Here is a 20,589-nt window from a genome sequence, read left to right as displayed (position 1 = left end):
AATTAGCATATAGGTTGCCATTTCCCATATACACAATACAGTAGCATTATTATATCCCATATGATTTTTGGCCTGCCAGTCATGGTTTCTGTACAGTGTTATCAGATTTGTGTGCCTGTGTGTGTGTGTGTGTGTGTGTTTGATCAACAGAAATTGATTTCTCTTTTTCAGGGAAGACAGGAAATAGGGCCAGCTTTACAGGCCTGGGACCTGTGTGGTCCCTAGAGAACCCCATGCTCTAGAGGGTCTTACACTTGGTTTAATGCCCTGCTATTGTCATCTTGACATGCTTAGTCATTTTTGAACAAGAGGCCCTGATCATCATTTTCCCCGGGCCCTACCCACCCTATAGGCAATCCTGCTAAAACGAGTCAGCAAGAAGAGCTGTGCTCTTCCCCCGTTTGTGTTTTCGAGTTTGAAATTGTCTGCCAGAGTCCTGCTTTGGACCTGTCCCAGGTTCCCTCAGGTACAAAGAGGAGGCTTCAGAGCCTCCCTCTCTTGCTGTCATCGTGGGTCTCTGGAATGTCTCCAGGCTCCTAGAATCCTTGACCAATGTGTGGAAGTAACCCTTCCCCTTACTTCAACACGTTTTCGTTGTTGTGGTTTTTGTGTTCCTGGTTGTTGTTTAGGGAACGAGAAGGTTACAGGGAAAAAGATTGAAAATAAAGAGCATAAGAAAATAAAATGAGGACAAGCCACGTATCCATACATTGAAGTAATCAGATAAGGAGATTGATAAAACCCAGCCGCAGGTTCCCCGGGCCGGCACTGTTTATAGGGCATCAGGCCCCGTTTCTTTTCCTCAGGGCAATGACTAGACAAAGCTTCACGAGTCTCAGCCATGGGTACAATGGACCAGGAGAGTGTGTGATTAAGGCCTTGGGCTCTCAGGGCAGAGACCTGTATTACCTCCCGGTTCCTCCTGAGTCTTTTCCTTATCTGGAAAATGGGCTTCTATGGAACCATGTGACGTAACGCACGTAGAATGTTGAACACGGGGCTGCTGGCGGTATGTTCTTCATGAATGGTTCCTTTATTGCCATGCGGCTCCTTTCCCTCCAGTCCTCTCTGGTCTATAGAATGCGTTCTTCCCCTCCTTAGCCAGAGACCCTAGACTCTGCTCCCTGGGCAGTTCCTGCAGCTCCAGGAGGTGGAAAGGCAACCGCTTTTACTGTCATTTATTCCCTGTCTCCTCTCTCAGCCTCCTTTGACCTCGGGGCCCATCCCTCCCAATCAAGAAGCTTGTGACACGTGGTGTAAAGCCCTCTGGTGTCCTGGTCAGGATTCTGAGAAGATGCCACAAAGGAACCGAGGAGAGTTTAGGGACTGTCTTCCACAAGTGCAGGCAGCTCTCAGAGATACCAGCCAGGGGCGGGAAAACATGCTGGGCTAGCACAGTGGGGAGCTGACACTGGCCCCTGGCCTGGAGGGGAGCGAGGCAGCCCAGGCACAGGGTGGGAGCAGGCACAGATGACAGCTGCCCTGCAGGCGCTGTGGCCCAGAGCCGAGCAGTCCCAGGGTGAATCCCCGGAACTCACCCTCCCAGCTCCCAGCCTCCTGTCAATGGCTCTGGACCGGAAGCCGGAAGGCACGAGAGACACTGGGTCAGTCCATCAAAAGCCAGCCTCCAGGGCACTGGCCAGTGAGGGATGGAGGCTGGACCCACGAGAGCAGAGGAGGGGCATCCCACAGGCGGAAACGGCTCTCCCCTCCCTGGCCACCACCCTTGCTTTACCCCAAACTCACACACAGTTTTGTTTTGTTTGCTTCTCGAAATACGTGTGACACATAACATTGTGTAAGTTGAGGATCTGAGATACATTTACATATGGCAATAGAATTGCCACGGTCACGTCAGTTAACGCCTTGATCAAGTCACACGATTAGCGTTTCTTTTTTTTGTGGTGGGAATAATTAAGATCTACTCCCTTAGTGAGTTTGGTGGTTATAATACAATATTTCTGTCTCTATTCACTATACTGTGCATTGGAAGTCCAGGATACACATTTTTTAGAACGAAATAGGAGAGAAGGGAATTAAGTAGGAGACTTTTACTTGAAATTGCTTTTAAGTCTATCTTTTTAATATATATCCATTTTTACTATAGGTTAGAAGTTAATTATTATGATAGTGTGTGTGTGTGTGTGTGTGTGTGTGTGTGTGTGTGTGGCCAACATTCAGGTTACTTAAGAAAAAATAAGAGCAAGAGAAAACGAAGCCATCGTCACAATTTCTCATAAGGTGCATTTTTTTCCTACACATGTGTCCCTATCAAGTTGATCTAACTGCTTCTCGTTTTGTGGGGAGACCATTCTTGTTTTGGGGGGACTTTACAGCTCAAACAGACACTTCCTCCCCTACTTCTGCATATGAGGCTCGGCATCCCTATGGAATCACCCGTATCCATTCAGACCCTTCTGGGGCTGGTAGCCTGGGGGGCCTGTGGACCTGCCTCTCTGATGAGACTCCCCTAGGTCTCGCCTGAAGGCTCCCTGGGTGTCAGCCTTGCGAGGCTGACGTCTACCTCAGAGGAGTGCCTGGAAGTTCAGTAACGTGAAGCATCTCAGCAGGTCAATGGTTAAGCTGATTCTCTTCCTCACCGGAGCTCTACTTCAAGGCCTGTGCTTTCAGACAGGTGTCTGGGACTAGCCTCTGCCAGGTCAGGTTGTCAGGGTTCTTCAGGATTTACTACCTGTTTGACCTTTATCTTTGCCTAAATATCACTTCCTCAGAGGAGTCTTCCTTAATCCTCCAAACTAGGCGAAAGCCTTGGTGTGTGTTCTCACAACCCCCATATCTCCCTGTGCTTACTGTACTTGTGGTTATACTTTCGATGTGGGACATTTTGATATTTGAAGTCCACGAGGGCAGTGTCTGTGTCCTTTCACCGCTGGATCCGTTCTTGGCAAACCCCTGTGATTTAACAAATAATTTTGCTTGCTTGACTGACTTTGTCTTCTGGGGTCTATTTGAACCCTGTCAGCCGCTTCCACTGGCCACAAGCGGAGTCTCTGTCTTCGCCCGTATCACAGTCAGTTCCCACAGTTAGACCTCCCCACTCAGTTTCTGTTTCGTGTCTGAGGGTCGCTGCTTCTTCAGCTCATATACAGAGCAGACGTGCTTGACGAACTCGCTGAGCCCCATGATTCTCAGAACTTGGCTGGCCAAGGTCATGACTTTGTCAGGTGCTCTGGGTTTGGATGGCGAGGCCTCAGGTCTCATTAGATCCCTTGCTGGTGTGGGAGGCAGGGAGGTCTAGCAGTCCAGAACTGTCTTAACCATAGCAGATGGTGCCTCTCAGAGGGAAGCAGAGGTGTTGCTTTACGTGCTTGCTGGGTAGAGAAGAACAGTCGTTTCTCCCAAGTCAGGGACGTTGACGACATGACGAACTAGGGCACATGCTCTCTCCCTCTCTCTTCCTTTTTCTCCCCCCCCCCACCCTTTCCCTGTTCTGCTGAGTCTAGCAACTGCTTCAAGCTTGACATGCTCAAGGCTCATTGGCTCTCAGTTTCTCAGTATGGCATTTTACTGGAGTAGCCTCTTGTCCAATAAATGGATGTCTTGGATTAAGATGATTTGTGATAGGCTTTTTTTTTAAGAATTTTTTTCTTCTTTTTTTTTTCTTTCAAGATTTTATTTATTTATTTGAGAGAGAGAGAGGACAAGTTGGGGAGAGAGGCAGCGGGAGAGGGAGAAGCAGGCTCCCAGCAGGGAGCCTGACGCAGGGCTCTATCCTAGGACCATGGGATCGTGACCTGAGCCGAAGGCAGGTGCCCAACCGACTGAGCCACCCAGGTGCCCCTGTGGTAGACTTTTAATAGACTTTCAGATTATCTCAACAGGGACGAAGAAAGCCGAACATTAATTTATAAAGAGTAAGTAGGAAGCTAAATTAGGGGGGACAGCTGTCCTGAAAGAATGCCCTGCCATGTGGGTCCATCGTGACACGGAGCACATAGTGCTGTCATTTATGTACGTGTCAGTCCCTGCTGTAAGACTGTGGGCTCCTTGAAGGCAGGGACCATCACTTATTTATCCTTGTATTTTTAGTGTTGAGAGCGGTTCCTGGTCTATAGCAGGTGTTTAGTAAATGCATACCAATTTCACCCAAATTGAATTCCCCCGGGTCAGATAGATATGCTCATGGATAAAATGCTGTGAAAAACCAGAAGTTCTCTAAAAACATCTGCATTTCTCAGTAGGCTACATCACCATTCTTATGTTGGATGTAGAAGGAAATAAAAAAGCAGATAAATCTAGCCTTTTGTAATTATGGATACCTTTGAAAATGGAATAAGAGGGGAGTCACACTGGGAAGCCTAGTTTTCCTCAAAGGCATGATAAGTAAGATTTTTTCTATATGGTCTCAAACCTCCTCCTTCTTTTTATGATCTCCCTATTCGAGACAGTATTGGATAAACGGTCCTACATTGTGAACTCAGATAGAATCATGTGTTTCTTCTACTTGGAGTGTTCTATCAGTTCCTCACTGCCAATCCATGTCTAGGGTCAAGACCCCACTCAAAATCTCAATACTCCCAGGAAATTTCTCTGACTTACCTCTATTTTTTCCATTCATTTCTTTTCTCCCTGACCCCCAGCATTTAAGTATTGTGTTTATTCATAATCATCAAAAATAATCTATGTATATAAACACATTCTTATATTTAGTCTTCTATTTAGATCTTGTATTTAGATGCTTCTTTGTAAGGTTAGTTGCCTTTTTAATGTATAAATATTTAATTGATCATACTAGGGGTGCTGAGAATTGTACTTGTTCTTAAGTTGCTGAAACCTTCTCTATTTCTTGGCCTCTATTTCTTCAAAGAAGTTTTTCCATCCATCTATCCACCTACCCATCTATCTATCCACCTACCCAACTATCTATCCACCCAACCATCCATTCATGCACCTATCAATCCACTCATCCATCCATCCATCATCCATCCATCCACCCATCATCTAACAAATATATGTCGGAAAGCTGCTCTGTGCTGGACACTGCTGGATGGTAGGAATACACCTACCTATAAATGAAAAGGGCAAATCTTTCCCATCCAGAATGTTTGGGAGAAGGTGTATAGAAGTTAAGCCCTGATGTTGATTCACTGATCTCTTTTATGACCCAGGGAAGCTTGAAGTCCCTATTGCAGCACCAACCTTTAATTCATATTTATACACCTTTGGGAAGCTCCTCCTTCTGTAGAAACCATCCTCGCTTATGCCCCTATGCTGCACCCCCTCCCCAGTGAGTTGAATTTGCCTAGGACTTGATGAAGAAGGTTCCTAGAATAGGTTTCTTGGTTGGGGGTGGGGTGGGGAGCATCTCTGGTACAGAGCAGGAGAAGCTTGTCTTTTTCAGTATTCCCAGATGGTGCTTAATATTGTTTCTCTGGGGCAGCAGTTCAGAAAGTTTCAATTTCAAGAATCTTTACACTTCTAAAAATTATTAAGGAAATTAAAGAGTTTTTGTTTTATGCAGGCTGTATAAAATTTACTGTTAGAAACCAAAACAGAAAAATAACATATTTATGAATTCATTAAAATAATAAATTAGGTGTGACACTTTCTAAAATTACATTTTTAAAATGAAAAATAACTATTTTCTAAAACAAAAAAAAATGTAGTGCAAGGAATGGCATTATTTTACTTTTATGGAAATCTTTACTATCTGGCTTTATAGAAGGCAGCTGTATTCTCATATTTGCTTCTACATTCAGTCCAGGGAAGTGTGTTGATTTGATTGAATCATATGCAGAAGATCTGGCCTCACACAGATATGTGGTTGGCAAAGAAGGAGTGTTTTCATAGCCTTTTCGGATTGTTGTGGATGTTCTTTGATATTACACCAAAATTCAACCAATGGTAATTTCTCAAGGATTAGTTGCAATGTAGTATCTGAAACTGTATCAATTTGTAAATGTTGGGAAACTGTCAAGATCATGGTGGTGGATACAAGCTTTTCCAAAATTCTAATTTTTATTTGAAACTTAAATTTAATCATCAGCACCAAATACATTAGTTATTTTGCAGGCTTACTTCATTCAGTTTTGAGAAAATATCTGCAGGATACCCAGGTCTGAATGATCACAACATGCCAGTTGTTCTTTTCCTCCATGAAAAAAGTGGCTAGTTCACTTGTAACTTGAGCAATCACACATGTATTTTGTTTTATTTATTTATTTATTTTTGCTGCTTTTCCTGGAGACAGCTGTTGTACTTTGGTATGTAGCAGAAGTGCTTTATGCATACTTCCCATTTTGTTACATAGAATATTAAAAAGATGGCAGTGCCCTCAGAGTTGTGACTTAATAAAACGAATAACGTTTACTGCTCCCTCATGAAGCTGGTGTTTTTGTTTTAACGTGTGTGCACAGTGGGGAAGGATATAAAACGACTAGTTCATTGCCCTTGCCTTGGTTTGGGCTAAACTATTGGTAGTTCATTCACCACTGCTTTGGAAACACCAGAGCAAATGTCGACACAGAGAAAATGTAAAAAATGTCTCAGTGTGATTGTGAAAATAGTTTTGACCTTAAAAACCCCTTGCAAGTGTGTCATTGGTTTCCTACAGTCAACAGGACTACAGTGGACTCCACTTTGAGAACAACTGTTCTAGGAAAACAATTTCATCAGTGTTAATGGGGTAGAGAGGTTTTTTTGGATCTGGACAACTAGCCACCTTGTGTAACAAATCTTCATGGGAAAAAAAAATATGCTCTGAATTCTCAGCACCTGACTTTCTAAGAAACTTTGAGAACTCCCTGGGTTTATAAGTTGGGGATGGCCTGTATGTCAATAGTTTGCATAATGCACCTGCTTCCTAACTTACAGGATGCTTAGGCTTTTGAAAGGAAGCAGGAAATTAAAAAACACTTAAAATAAAATTAATTTTCTCATAAGAATTAAAGGAAAGAAAGAAACAAATTTCAGTGAGTTGGATGAAAATCAAGTCATTTACATTAGTCATATACTAATATTCTTAGTAAGCATTTCTAGACAAAGTGAATATGGTAAAAAAAAAAAAAGATTTATTTAGGAAATAACAAAATTACTGAAAATGTTCAGTGAAGTCCCCCAAGACATTAACCTGCAGGCATTGTAAATTCTATTCTCCATCTTCTCCATTTATAAGAATTGCTGCAAACCAAGTTTTTGTCCTATTCACTCAGTGACAGCCCAGATTTATCATATTCTTCAATCTGGGCTGTGTTATCTCATAGTGCTCTCCCATCCCCCATATTTAATGAACATCTGCTAGGTATATGCCACCTTTCATAGGGAATCAGAGAGCGCCTATGGGATGATAATGCCCACACGAGTAGAGTTTATTGTGTAACTGGAAGCTGGACTAATCATTTGTGGCCCAACAACAAATCTGCAGTTTGTCAGTTGATATTTGTGCATGTGCAAAGCAGAGGTAAATGAAAAAGTAAAGATTTTCATTGTATACTTTTATTTTGTTTAGTTTTGTTTTTCTTGGAGGTAAGGAGGTAAAGAAAACATTTGATCTAAGTTTCATAAAAACATATCTTGTAGGTTGTATATTCTTTACAGAATTTGGGAAAAAATAGTACGGAATAGATATTTTACCAGTATTAATAAGAAAAACACATTATAATAATACTTCAGCCACTGACATATTTTTTAAGCCCAATTGATTTATAGCTTATGTAGTTTTTGCCATTTTTAATAATTTCATCCATATAAATGGAACATACATATCTCAGTAATTGATAATTTTAAGAATAATAATCTAATCCATAAAAATATATGCATATATGTAAAATGTGTATTTTGCAAGAACACATACAAACACTTATACATTAACAAGTGAGAACGGGTACTCATGTAGAAGTGGGGGAGAGGAACGGGAGGGGATAAACACATAAACAAAACAAGTGGGAAGCCTTCCATAACTTCCTGATAACATGACATGAACTGAGGAGTATGGTCAGCTCAACCCTTAGCATTTGAAATAGAACAAATTTAATATATTAAATAATTAGATATGATATTAGTGAAGATACAGAATTTCAGCCGTCTATAACAAGTCCCATATTGTCTGATTGCTTTCACAAGTGTAAGCATGCAGAAACTAGTAAAAATCCTATTGTTTTTCCTTTTTCCCCATCGACATTGTTTTAAAATTTTTTAATGTATAAATTTTTAAATACTTGCAAAGGAAAAGTATAACCCTTATGAGCTCATCGCACTGAGATTCAATTAATAGTCAAAGTTTTGTCAAACTTGTTCTATTTTTCCTTTCTCCATATCATACTGTGATTCTCATCTTAACATTTCACCCCTAAATCCTTCAGTATGTATCTCTAAAAATAGTATTTGCTTTTTACGATGTTCATAGTTAATACCACTCAGCTATAAATGGTGAGTGTCTTTCACTGATTCTTCACCTAGAATCTTCTTTGATACTAACTGATGTTTTGCAGGCATGCTTTTACTTAAAAGCAAAATACGTACAATTGCTTAAGAAACAAATATGTTCAGTATCATCTCAGAAAATTTGAATGGGACAACACGCATGGCCCTAGGCAGGTGGATGTGGGAGAGGGGATTGGTTTGCGTCATGCTCTAAGTGGGGACGTAAATTAATTGTCTCTCACACTCTGGGTACACGTTTGCTATTGAGCTGTATTTTTGCTTATTGAGTTGTATTTCATCTCTTTGCCTTTGATGTCATAGCCAAAAACCCACTGCCAGGACCAGTATCAAAGAGCTATTCCCCTATGTTTTCGTCTAGAAGTTTTATGGTTTCAGGTCTCATGTTGAAGTCTAATCCATTTTGAGTTGATTTGGGGTATGGTATAAGATAAAGATCTGATTTCATTCTTTTGCACGTAGATGTCCAATTTTCCCATCACCATTTATTGAAGATAATATCATTTCCCTATCGTCTATTCTTGTCTTTTTTGTCATAAATTAATTGACTGTATATGCATTATTTCTGGGCTCTCTATTCTATTCCATTGGTCTATGGGTCTGTTAGATCATCACCATACTGTTTTGATTACTGTAGTTTGGTAATATAGTTTGAAATCTGAAAGTATGATGCTTCCAGCTTTGTTCTTCAGGCTCAAGATTGTTCTAGCTGTTTGAGGTCTTTGTGGTTTCATATGAATTTTGGGATTGTTTTTTATATATTTGGGAAAATGACATTTGAATTTTAGCAGGGATTACATTGATTCTGTAGATTGCTTTGGTTGTGTAGAATGGACATTTTAATAATATTCTTTCCATCTATAAATATGGGATATCTTTCCATTTATTTTTATCTCCTTTGGTGTGCATTATGGTGGGGACTGGTGCTCAGGGCCTGGTCTGGCATTGTGTAGATAGGTAGCCAGAGAAGATGGGGCTGGCTGCTGAGTGGGGTGACTGTACCGGACCCTTGGGGCTGAGGCGGCTCCATCAGGGGTAAGGAGATGGGGTTGGGGTTGGGGTCGAGGTGGAGCCTGCAAACTTGAAAGCCTGTGGGTGCTTCAGCAGAGAAAGCTTTAGGATGTCCAAGGCAACTGTGCTGCTTGCTGGTTTCCTCAGTGGTGAAGGCTGGGGTCATCCACAAGGCAGACAATTGAGAACACACTAGATCTCACCATGGGGCTGATACTGGCAATCTTTGTGCTCCTTACTTGTTTCTTGCTGTCTCCGGATATCTCTGCTGTACTAGTCTCTGTGTGGTGTGAAACCATCACATCCTTTGTGCAGTGCCCTAAAAAGCTGGAGAAGCTGGTCACTCACCATGCTCTCTTTTTCCTGCTCTCTGGGGCTCTGAGCAGTGCTAGCCTGAAGGATGAGATGATGCAGGCAAAATGAAACTCTTCTTTCTTCCCTTCTTGTGTAGCTATTCTCAGGTTTTTTACTCCATTGTGTTGCCGAAGCTTTTTTTTCACGTTTTTATTTAAATTCCAGTTAGTTAACATATAGTATAATATTAGTCGCAGGAGTAGAATTTAGTGCTTCAGCACTTACAAACAGCCCCTTGTATGTGCTCATCACCACAAGCACCCACTTAATATCCATCGCCCATTTCACCCATCCCCCTGCCTACCTCCCCTCCAGCAAGCTGCAGTTTGCATTCTATGGGTATTGTTTGCCTCTCTCTCTTTTTATTCCCCTATGTTCAGGATTCGTTTCTTAAATTCCACATGAGTGAAATAATTTGGTGTTTGTCTTTCTCTGACTGACTTAATTCCACTTAGCATAATACATTTTAGCTCCCTGCATTGCCATTGCAAATGGCATGTTTTTATGGCTTCTTAAGTGGACTCCTGAGATGTACCAGAGCTATTTTTGTTCATGGGTAGCTATCTCAGTGTTGTTCTTTGTGGGGACAGAAGCTGGAGTGTCCTACTCCTTCTTGGTGATGTCACTCCTTATTCATTAAGTTAAATTAAAACCAGTCAGAATTCAACAGGTCCTATTGGTTAATGAGGTTTCTTGTTTGGGATGCCATCCTTCTCTTGATTTTCTTCTAGAACTCTGGGATGGGTTGAGCTAACACTGTCCCAAGTGGCATTCCCATCTGCCTCTCACCCCCAAATTGAAGCCCATCACTTCCTGCTGCCCACATGTGTGGGGCTGAAAGCTCAGGAAGTCAGCTTGCTGCTGTGCCCTCTCCTCATGCAGTTGTGGAGAAAGGATGCTCTCATTCCCGAGGTGTCAGCTCTCATCATTTTATATTCCCAAGACAAGGACATGGGACTAGGGACTCTTATAGTATCATCCATTTGCTCTGTTCTGAAACCAACTCACTGTACAGACCCTGTTCTTTGAATCCATTCTAGACTTCCGTCTATCTAACAGTAATTATCTTCCCAGAGCCTTGTTCATCCTCCTTGTCACTAAAGTTTGGTTGGATAGTTTGGTTGAACCTATTACAGGTTGCTTTAACTCCTTGTCTTGAGAAGCTAGGGTTGATGTGCCAGCTAATTTGCTTCCAAATGCTGTGTACTTTATTCTAAAATTAATTACTTTTTTTATAATGAACATCTTTTCATAGCAGAGACCTAGGGGGATAATAGCCTGATCGGGTCACAAAGTATTTGTTACACCCTAATCCCAGAATGCTGGCTGACTACACTTCTTCCTTTTTGATAGGTGCTTCTTTGCAGAGCAAATAAGTTGAGTTTCTTTACATTAAAATGGACATGAGAATGCATATAGAGACAAATGAATAAAATAATCCCGTGCATTTTTAGAACACTTAATTAAAAATACACTAAGAAGTAGATGTATTTCTTTTCAGTACTCTTACACATATGAGTATGTGTTGCCTCGATGGTGAACTCTTTGGGATTGATTGGGGTGGTCTCCTGTGTCTCTTTTTTTTTTTTTAAGATTTTATTTATTTAATAGACAGAGAGATAGCCAGCGAGAGAGGGAACACAATCAGGGGGAGTGGGAGAGGAAGAAGCAGGCTCCCAGCGGAGCAGGGAGCCCGATGCGGGGCTCCATCCCAGGACCCTGGGATCACACCGAGGGCTGAAGGCAGATGCTTAATGACTGAGCCACCCAGGTGCCCCTCCTGTTTTTTTTAATCCCCCAGGGCAGCTAGGTGGTCAAACCCTAATAAACCATGATGACTGACTGCCTCTGGTGGTGAGTTTGTCACCTCTGAAAGTCAAAGTAACTCTCTGGGGACTCAGATACAGTTTTGTTTCTTAAAACAAAGAGCTCACCGCACAGTTCTTAAAGACTCACTGCTTAATCTCTATGCAAAGGGTTGCTAAGCAACCGAGAAGCTGGGTGTTGAAGGTCCAGACGCTGCAGATCTTTTCTCATTTGTGCTACAGCCTCATCGCCTGCATGTTTTTTGCTGTCCTCTCCTAACTTCACATCTCAGGGTCTCCGTCACCATTTCAGGGCCCAGAATGAAATCTCCACTTCTCTAGTGGACAGCTCTGTCTTGCTATATGTCTGTGAAATTGATACCTACCGTCTAAATGTATGACCAATTTCTGGTTTCTATTTTTCTAACTTTTCAATGGAGATAGGGAGCATAATCCGTGTTTTCTCAGGTTTCCCCAAACTGGGGTTACTTTGAGATCATGAGAACAGAACCAACAGCATTTCTCTGTCTCTGCCTTTGCTAGAATTGCTATAAATATACTCCTCAAATCTTCCAGCTAGTTCAGGAAGTCCAGAGAGGGCATTGCCTAGGTGTTTGGAGCAGTGTTTTTATGGTCTTTTATTTTCTGCCATTTTCTCCTTTTTTGCTCTAGATGTTGGACTTGCAGGTTTATGACTTGCAGATGGGTCCCTGAGGACCCTTCTATCCTTTGCAGCATTGATGGCCTTTGCTATGAGGCCTGTTGTGTTCCTGGAAAATTGTCCCCCACCTCAGTATGTACACCAAGTTTCCGCATGTGGATGCTTTGTGTTTCCTGCGAACCTATTGAAATTGTACACTTTGGTTTCAAATTTGTGGTGCATTCAAATAGTTATTTAGCTCTAGAATAGTGTCACATTTACCAAAGTACAGTTTAATAACCATACATAACATGAAAGGAACTTCATTTTTCACTTTTATCTGTGGAAGAATGTTAATCCGCTGCAGCACTTCTCATATTCACTCCTTAGTTCTCTTGCATTTCATACTGCCTAGGGCTTCTCCTTCATCACTTACTGCGATTACTAGACCCCTCTGCCCTTCCCTTCTCTGTTCCTCTTCTTTTCTTTAATACTTCTTATTTTGTGGCTCATCCGAAGACTTGGAACTTCCCTTTATTCATCCTCCAGATCCAGCCAATGCTTATCCATTCTCAAATCCTACAAGATAAGATAATCTTTTGTTCTGAGGGCAAAGGGTGGGACAAGAGTTGATCTGGCAATTATAGCATTCTCTTGAGTCAGGTGGTGGGGAGGAGAATGTTTACGGCCAGGTTTGCATGAATAAGTGTTAGCCCGCTGCATAGCAGTTGCTGCCGTGGTAGAGCAATATGTAAGAGGTAATGAGCAAGAACTCTGGAGTCAAAACTTGACCTTCAAACCCTATCTCCACCACATATGCTTATCAATACCCTAAGCAAGTTATCTAACATTGCTAAGTTTGAGTTTCCTTATCTGTAAAATGGACTTTGGCAGAACATAATTCATGTAAAGTGCTCAAAAAATGTTAGCTGTTACCTTATTGGTTACCACCTTCTTTCTCTACATTCTGACGTTCTGGTCTAGTTGTGGGGACCAGGGGGAATTGATCCGGAGCCAGAGGGCAGTCTGAAGAGTATGGACCCTCCTGTACTTGAATTTTCTCCTTCCCTTGACCATGGTTGGGCTCTTGGGTGTCCTGTGCTGCTTCTTCCCCAGGATGAGCTGCCTCCAAAATACTTTAGCAGAGACACACCGCGGAGCAAGCACTTCAGATTCCCTGCCAGGGCTGGACTCTAGGGAATATACATCTCTATGCCATTCTGCAATCTCTTGCTGCAAATGGGAAAACAGTGGGCAGGGAGTCCTGAATCTGAGATTCTTGTTCTGGGTCCACACTGATTAAATTGACAAATCATTTTTCTTTGGGTCTCAGTTTCTCAATCTATTAAATGAATATGTAGGAATAGAACATTTATAAGATCTATCTTAATTTTTTAAATTCATTAATTAATTTTAGAGAGAGTGTATACAGAGGGAGGGGCAGTGGGGGAGGGACAGGGACAGGGACAGGGACCCATACAGGGAAAGAATCTCAAGTGGACTCTGAGCTCAGCATAGAGCCCAATGTGGGGCTTGATGCGGGGCTTTATCTCACGACCCTGAGATCATGACCTGAGCCAAAACCAAGAGTTGGATGCTTAACCAATGGAGCCACCCAGCTGCCCCATAAGATCTATCTTTAAAACAATTATACTTTTTGTTATGGGAGCCACTGAATATTGATTCCATTTTCTGGCTTACCCATGGACTGCTGTTGTAGTCCTGTAGGTGAGCAGACCCCTGGGGCTGGTTGTTAGTCACTGTGCAAATTCACTTGTCCCTCTGACTTCCCCTAATTCCTAGTACATCATCAGAAGAATTGCTCTATGCATACATTTATGAACTATGAATCATGAACTTAGCCATGATAACTGAAGACAACCCAGGAAATTTTTATTAGGAGAGGAATAAAAAGTAATTTGGTACAAAGCACTTTTTCTCTTGCTCCAATATTTCTCAGCCTCTGTCAGTTCCACTGGGCAAATAATGCACACTGAGTCCCCCCTGCAGCCCACTGGCTTCACTGCCTTCACTCTGTCATGGTTACTGAAATCTGGCCACTGGCAGTTCCTCATTGTGTCTCTGATTCTTACTGTGCCAGGAGTGAATAATGCACAAGTAGAATGTTCTTTCTCCTCCAAATGGTCACAGATGGCCTGCCACAGTGTAATAATGTATGTGAACTTTCCCATAATGGTCAGAAAAGGTGGTTTGAATTTTGCAATCAATTCTTTGTTAGCTTGTAGCATTTTCCTCTATTAGAACCTTTTCTCTAGGGGACGTCTTCATCCCCTTAAAATGGATTCTCCAATTCTCCTTACCTACCCAAAGCCCATCCACAGTCTTCTCTGATAACTCCAGCCTACTTAGACTACACCAAACTTCTATTACTCTTAATCTTATATGATCTTACATTGTAATTTATTCTTTTAGTTGTAAGCCACTTTACCCCTAAGCTAGACTGTCAATTCTCTGAATAGGAATCACATCTTCTACATCCTTGTACTGGGTAGATGGTTGGCAGTTAGTAAATACCTTCTACGTTATTGATAAACGTTTGCATCCATAGTTAAGGGATGGGTGGATAGAAGACAAAGGTGGTGTATTCTTTGGCTTTGCTGTATAATCAGCAATCTCAAAAATCTCAGTAGCTTTCAGCAGTAAACATTTATTTCTCTTTCATAAATCTATATGTAGCCTATGGTTTGGCTAATTTAGGCTGGGCTTGGCTAAGCCAGGCTGGATTCCAAGGCTTCTGGCTGGGTTCTGTTCTTCCCTGCATGTCTTAATTCCGGCGCCCTGTCTGAAGGGGCGGAGGATCTTCATCAGTTAACATTCGTGGGACATGTTCTTCATCCATAGATGTTTCATGGCTCAAAGCAAGTCGCATGGCTCAGCTGATATCAGTGACGTAGGGAAGTTTCTCCACCCACCGTGGGAAGAGGCACTACAAAGTTCCTTATTACAAGTAAATCAAGTGCTAGGAACAAAAATCAAGCCACCGTAGATGGCTAGGGCATTGGTTTTCTGTTTTTGTTTTTGTTTTTTTACTTCTTCTGCTGGAACATTTTATTAGTTAAGAAGGCAAGAAGGCTCATGGAGCGGTAGGTCATTGTCCTTTGAATTGGAAAAGATGCTGGAAGATTATCCACTCTAGCCCCTGCCTCCTAGTGTATAAACCTGCACTCTGAGTTGGTCCAAGGGTCAGCAGCATCAGCATCACCTGGGAGCTTGGTAGAAGGGCAGAATCTCAGATTCCATATCAGACTTGCCAAATCATAATCTCCATTTTAATAAAATCTTCAAGTGATTCATATACACATTGAAATTTGAAATGGTCTAAAATAGCACTTTTAGAATATTTTCCTTGAAAGACTAATAGGTGTTAAATCAAGAAAAATGTCTCCAAGATTAAATAAATTTGGGATATTTCAAACCTTCTCAAACCTTTCAACCTTCTGAGATGGAAGATTTTATTCATTTCCTGGGGCTGCCATAACAAATTATGGCAGACTGGGTGGCTAGAAAAAACACAAATGTATTCTCTCACACTTCAAGAGGCCAGAAGTCCAAAATCAGGGGGTTGCCATGGTTGGTTCCTTCTGGATTCTCTGAGGGAGAATCTACACCAGGATTCTCTCCTAGCTTCTGGTGCTTGCTGGCAGTTTTTGTTGTTCTTCGGCTTGTAGGTACTTCACTTGAATCTTTGCTTCTGCTGTTATGTGGGTGTCATCCCTGTAAGTGTCTCTGTCATCTCCTCTTCTTATAAGAATACCAGTCATTGAATTTAGGACTCACCCTACCTAGTATGACCCATCTTAAGTACTTACATCTGCTAGCACCGTATTTCCAAATAAGATGAGATTCTGAGATTCTGGGTAGAAATGAATAACGGGAGGACACGATTCAACTAGCTCTGGAAGTAGAAGGATAGGATGGAATGAAGCATTCTCTTAACGCGATTGGTCAGTGAACCCTTTCTTCAAAGAAGAGCTTATGGCATAGACTTACATGAGAATCTCAACCATCCTACGCATAAGGTTGTTGATTTTCTTCTGAGAGTTTTCTGAGAATGGCACTCCATAGGGTCCTTTTGTAGCCTATTCCGAAGTGATCCCAAGTCTCACCTGTAATTATTTATCAGAGGTGAAAAACTTGTAGCCTAAATATGGCCCTCATATAAATTTTGTTTGGCTATTTCCTAAAATTCCATTGAGAACTAGCTCCATCTTTAGATGGGAATTTGATATGTTTATGAATTTGGGATGACTGATATTTAAAAGAAACTAAAAAAATATAATGCTAGTTCCTTTGCATGAAAGTCTAGAATTTCTCCATCAATTCATACATGAGATTATAACAATATCTAATATAAACCAAAATGCTGGGATTAGAGAATGGCACCTTTGATTATCTAGCCTCCATTTTTTGAAATAGAACAAATGACTGGTTCTGAAATCAGAGAAACTGTGTTCCTAGAGCACCAAGATGTAGTATTTGAGAACCACGGAAAGTCTTGCTGAATTAGGAATTATCTTGGGAATACAAAGTTTATTCTATTTAGCCATCACCAAACATGTGCATTTTTAAGAAAAGTATTTTGTTGGTATAATTGTAAAGTCACATGCAGTGGTAAGAAATAATGCAAGAGACCCCCATACCCTTTATTCAAAATTTCCCTTTAATGTAATATTTTGTAAAAAAAAAAACCAAAAACAAAAACAAATAAAATATCACAACTAAGGTATTGACTTTGATATAATCCGATAATCTTATTCAGAGCTCCCTGGTGTTACTTATACTCTTGTGTGTATGTGTGTATGTTTAGCTCTATAGAATTTTATCATATGAGTAGGTTGGTCTATCCACCACCACAGCCAAAATATAGAACAGTTCCATCACCACAAGGAGCCCTCCTATCGTTTTTTGTTCTTTTTCTTAAACATGCATTTTGCATTTAAATTCTCGCAGCAAATTTTCCTGAGTCATCTACGCTTATGGAACCCTGGAGATTATTCTGCTGGGAATGAACCGCCTCCCACATGACTTGGCTGGCAGGGAGTTCCAGTCAGCAGTTGCGCAACATCACAAAGTCAAACTGGACAGCACAGGAGGCAAACCCATGCCCTTGGCCTCCCCAGCATCAGGCACTAACTAACTGAGCTAACTGGCCAGAGATAAGGACTTCATTTCAAATAACAAATTAACAGTTTCCCATAACTCCATTAATGCATGGCTGTGATCCCATGAAATTGCATCTCTGACAAACTGGCTGCACTAAAATTTACTCTATGTAAAATGATTGTGCTAATTACTTTCTCTTTATGCTTTTATAATCGGCTGGCTGGCAATAACATTTGCAATGTAGTCATGCACTAATGAGAAAAGCCATCCAATCTCATGCTGCAGGTCATTAGTAAATGGCTTAAGAGGTCAAAGGGTAACATCCCCCTTTGGTGCAGTTGAAGAGGCTGGTGGAGTAAACATCTTTCCTTTTCCTTTTTAAGCTATTTTAATTTTTTGAAGCCAGATTTGCTAACCAAATCTGGATGTTGATAGAGGAGTGAGTTTGTCAAGGCCTTGGGCCTTTTATAAACACTCTGCAACTTTCCCGTTTCAGAAACAGACCTCAGGAATATTGTGAAACCAGCAGTTCCTCTTCACTGTTTTCCACATCCTTCCATTTTTCGTCTTCCTTCCCCAACACACACACACACACACACACACACACACACACACAGTGCTACCTTTGCTAGTTTACATCCTGACGACTTTATACTAATGATTCTCAACAGGAATGATATTGTCCAATATGATATTTCACAACTTTGTGGGGCATACTTTTGGACTTCACAATGAAAATGGTATAGAGCCAAGGATGTCAAACATCCTGCAATGCCTGGGGCAGCGGTGCACATCAGTATATGGGTCCCCAACCCATGCATCTTCCATGTAGATGAAAAATCTGGTTATGATGATCTGAACCTAGAACCCAACTTCATTATGCTATAAACACGAAGTATTTTTGCGTGGTTTTAATGGACACTGACTTTTCCAGGAATGTAACTGCTGTGTAAATGGACAAAAGATTGCGTTTTGTCTTGTTTTGGAATTCGTGTTGTTCAGTGGTTCGGAAAGCTCATATCACAATGGTGATGGTTACTGAGGAGTTTAAGTTGCTGACTGAGCACGTTTATATGGATTAGCATCTGGAGCCTAGACCGTCACAGTGATTCTCGGTACGCGTACTGACCGCTTCATTACATCTCCTAGTCTCGTTGTGTCTGGGCAGTCAATACATTTACCAGAGAAAGGTGAGGGAGAAAGCGGGAGAAAGTAGGGGGAGAATCCAGATAGACAAGTAACGTCATACATGACTTCTTTGTGTAATGTCCCATATTTTTTTTTTAAAGATTTTATTTATTTATTTGACAGAGATAGAGACAGCCAGCGAGAGAGGGAACACAAGCAGGGGGAGTGGGAGAGGAAGAAGCAGGCTCATAGCAGAGGAGCCCGATGTGGGACTCTATCCCGGAACGCCGGGATCACGCCCTGAGCCGAAGGCAGACGCTTAACCACTGTGCCACCCAGGCGCCCCATGTCCCATATTTTAATAATGTTTCTAAACCTGTGGGATCCAGGGAGAAGGGTGCATTTTTTTACTGACAATTAAGGAAAGATCTGGACTTCTCATCGACATTGACATGAGATAAAAGCAAGGCAGTGTGCAGTAATGCAGGCACACACTGGCTGAGAATAATGGGGAAAAGAAATCCCTAGAATTTGCAAAAACTAAAGAGAAAGTTCTAGGCTTAGAGAACCTTCTAAAGAGAAAGTTCATTAAGTCTTAGAATTATGGTTCAAGGAAATCTTAACCAGACCTAAAAGGGGTAAGAAACTCTACCTGACATCTGGGTTGTATAATAAAAGACACGCTTGTAATGATGTCCTTCAAATGCATTATCATAAGTAAAGGACTGAGGTCCCTTTGACACTTATCCTTATACTGTCAATGGTTTTCAATGCTTAAAACAACACCAACACCAACAAAAAAACCAGTTTTCACTTCTGATCTCTGAAGGAGAAACTCATCAAATAGGGTATTTCCTCACTGTATTAGTCAGGTTAAGGCTGGGCTGTTCTCAGAGGGAAATGATTTAGTGACTTAAAAAAGGTAGAGGTTGAGTTTTCTCTCACAGAATGGTCCAAGGTGGATGTGCCAGGCTGCTGGGCAGCTATGTTCCAGAGATAATTCTGAGAAGGAGTCCTTGGACTTCTTTTCATTTGGTTTCTCTTAGTTTCCCCTAGTTCAGTGTTCCTCAAACTTCAACAGATGGGTCAGGGCTTGCTAATGCAGGTTCTGACTCTGGGATAGGGCTGTAGGTTCTGCGTTTCTGGTAAGTTCTGAGAATAGCAAGGTCAGAAGGTCTTGTTCTCTTTAATTCTCTGAGTGTGGTTCTTTCAGCTGGTACTGAGGTGGTGGCATGGAGGAGGCCATGTGCAAGATTTCAAGGACCAGGCCTGAAAGTGGCACATCACACCTCTGCTTATATTTCACCAGTACAGAGTTAGTTCTGTGGCCACTGCTGCAAGACAGCCCTGCAAATGCAGATCCAGGTGGGCAGCCATATTATGTGACTCCAGGAGAAGAGGAGTAGGGATGCTGATGGAGAACCAACAGATTCTGTTGCATCATCTCTGCCAAGTCTTTCCCTAGTAGCCAATACTGGGAGTCCTTACACAGAGCAGCCAGCCTCCATCCTCTCAACCGTGGTGTCGTCATGTGCTGGTTACTAATAATTGGTAGAATCTGAGAGTATTGAAGTTCAAGAACACACCTAAATTTGTACATGCAAACTCACGTTGTTTCTTAGAAGAATTACCCTCTCACATGCTGCTGTGCCTCCTTAGATAGAAGGAAAATGGGTGGCTTTAAAACTAGTGTGCCCGCAAAACCACGGATGAGCCTCAGTCATTCGTTGGACAAATGTTTGAATGCTTACACGTTGAAAATCACTGTCCCTCTTTTTGGGAATGTAGCACTGAACGAGACAGGTGGAGGAGGTAGTACTGAGTGGTCGTTGAGGGTATTTACTCAGTGAAAAGCCTGCTGAGTTCAAATTCTATCCCTAGCACTTAAACTTGTGCAGATTGGTTAACACCTCGGTCTCAGCTGCAAAATGGTGTCATAGCGGCATCTCCTTGGTCCTTACGAGGATTCCATGAGATGATGTATCAGTCACTGTTATTATTCTGCTTGTGTTCCAGAAGCTTACACTTTACTGTTCTTCATCATATGTGTCCCTGCAGAAAATGAACTGAGGGTCACTGCTCTCGGCATTGTCAAGAGGGGGACCCACGAAGTTACATGCCTCCGCG

Source organism: Ursus arctos, unplaced genomic scaffold (assembly GCF_023065955.2).
Source record: "Ursus arctos isolate Adak ecotype North America unplaced genomic scaffold, UrsArc2.0 scaffold_1, whole genome shotgun sequence".
Classification (NCBI taxonomy): domain Eukaryota; kingdom Metazoa; phylum Chordata; class Mammalia; order Carnivora; family Ursidae; genus Ursus; species Ursus arctos.
Note: the sequence above shows the minus strand (reverse complement) of the source record.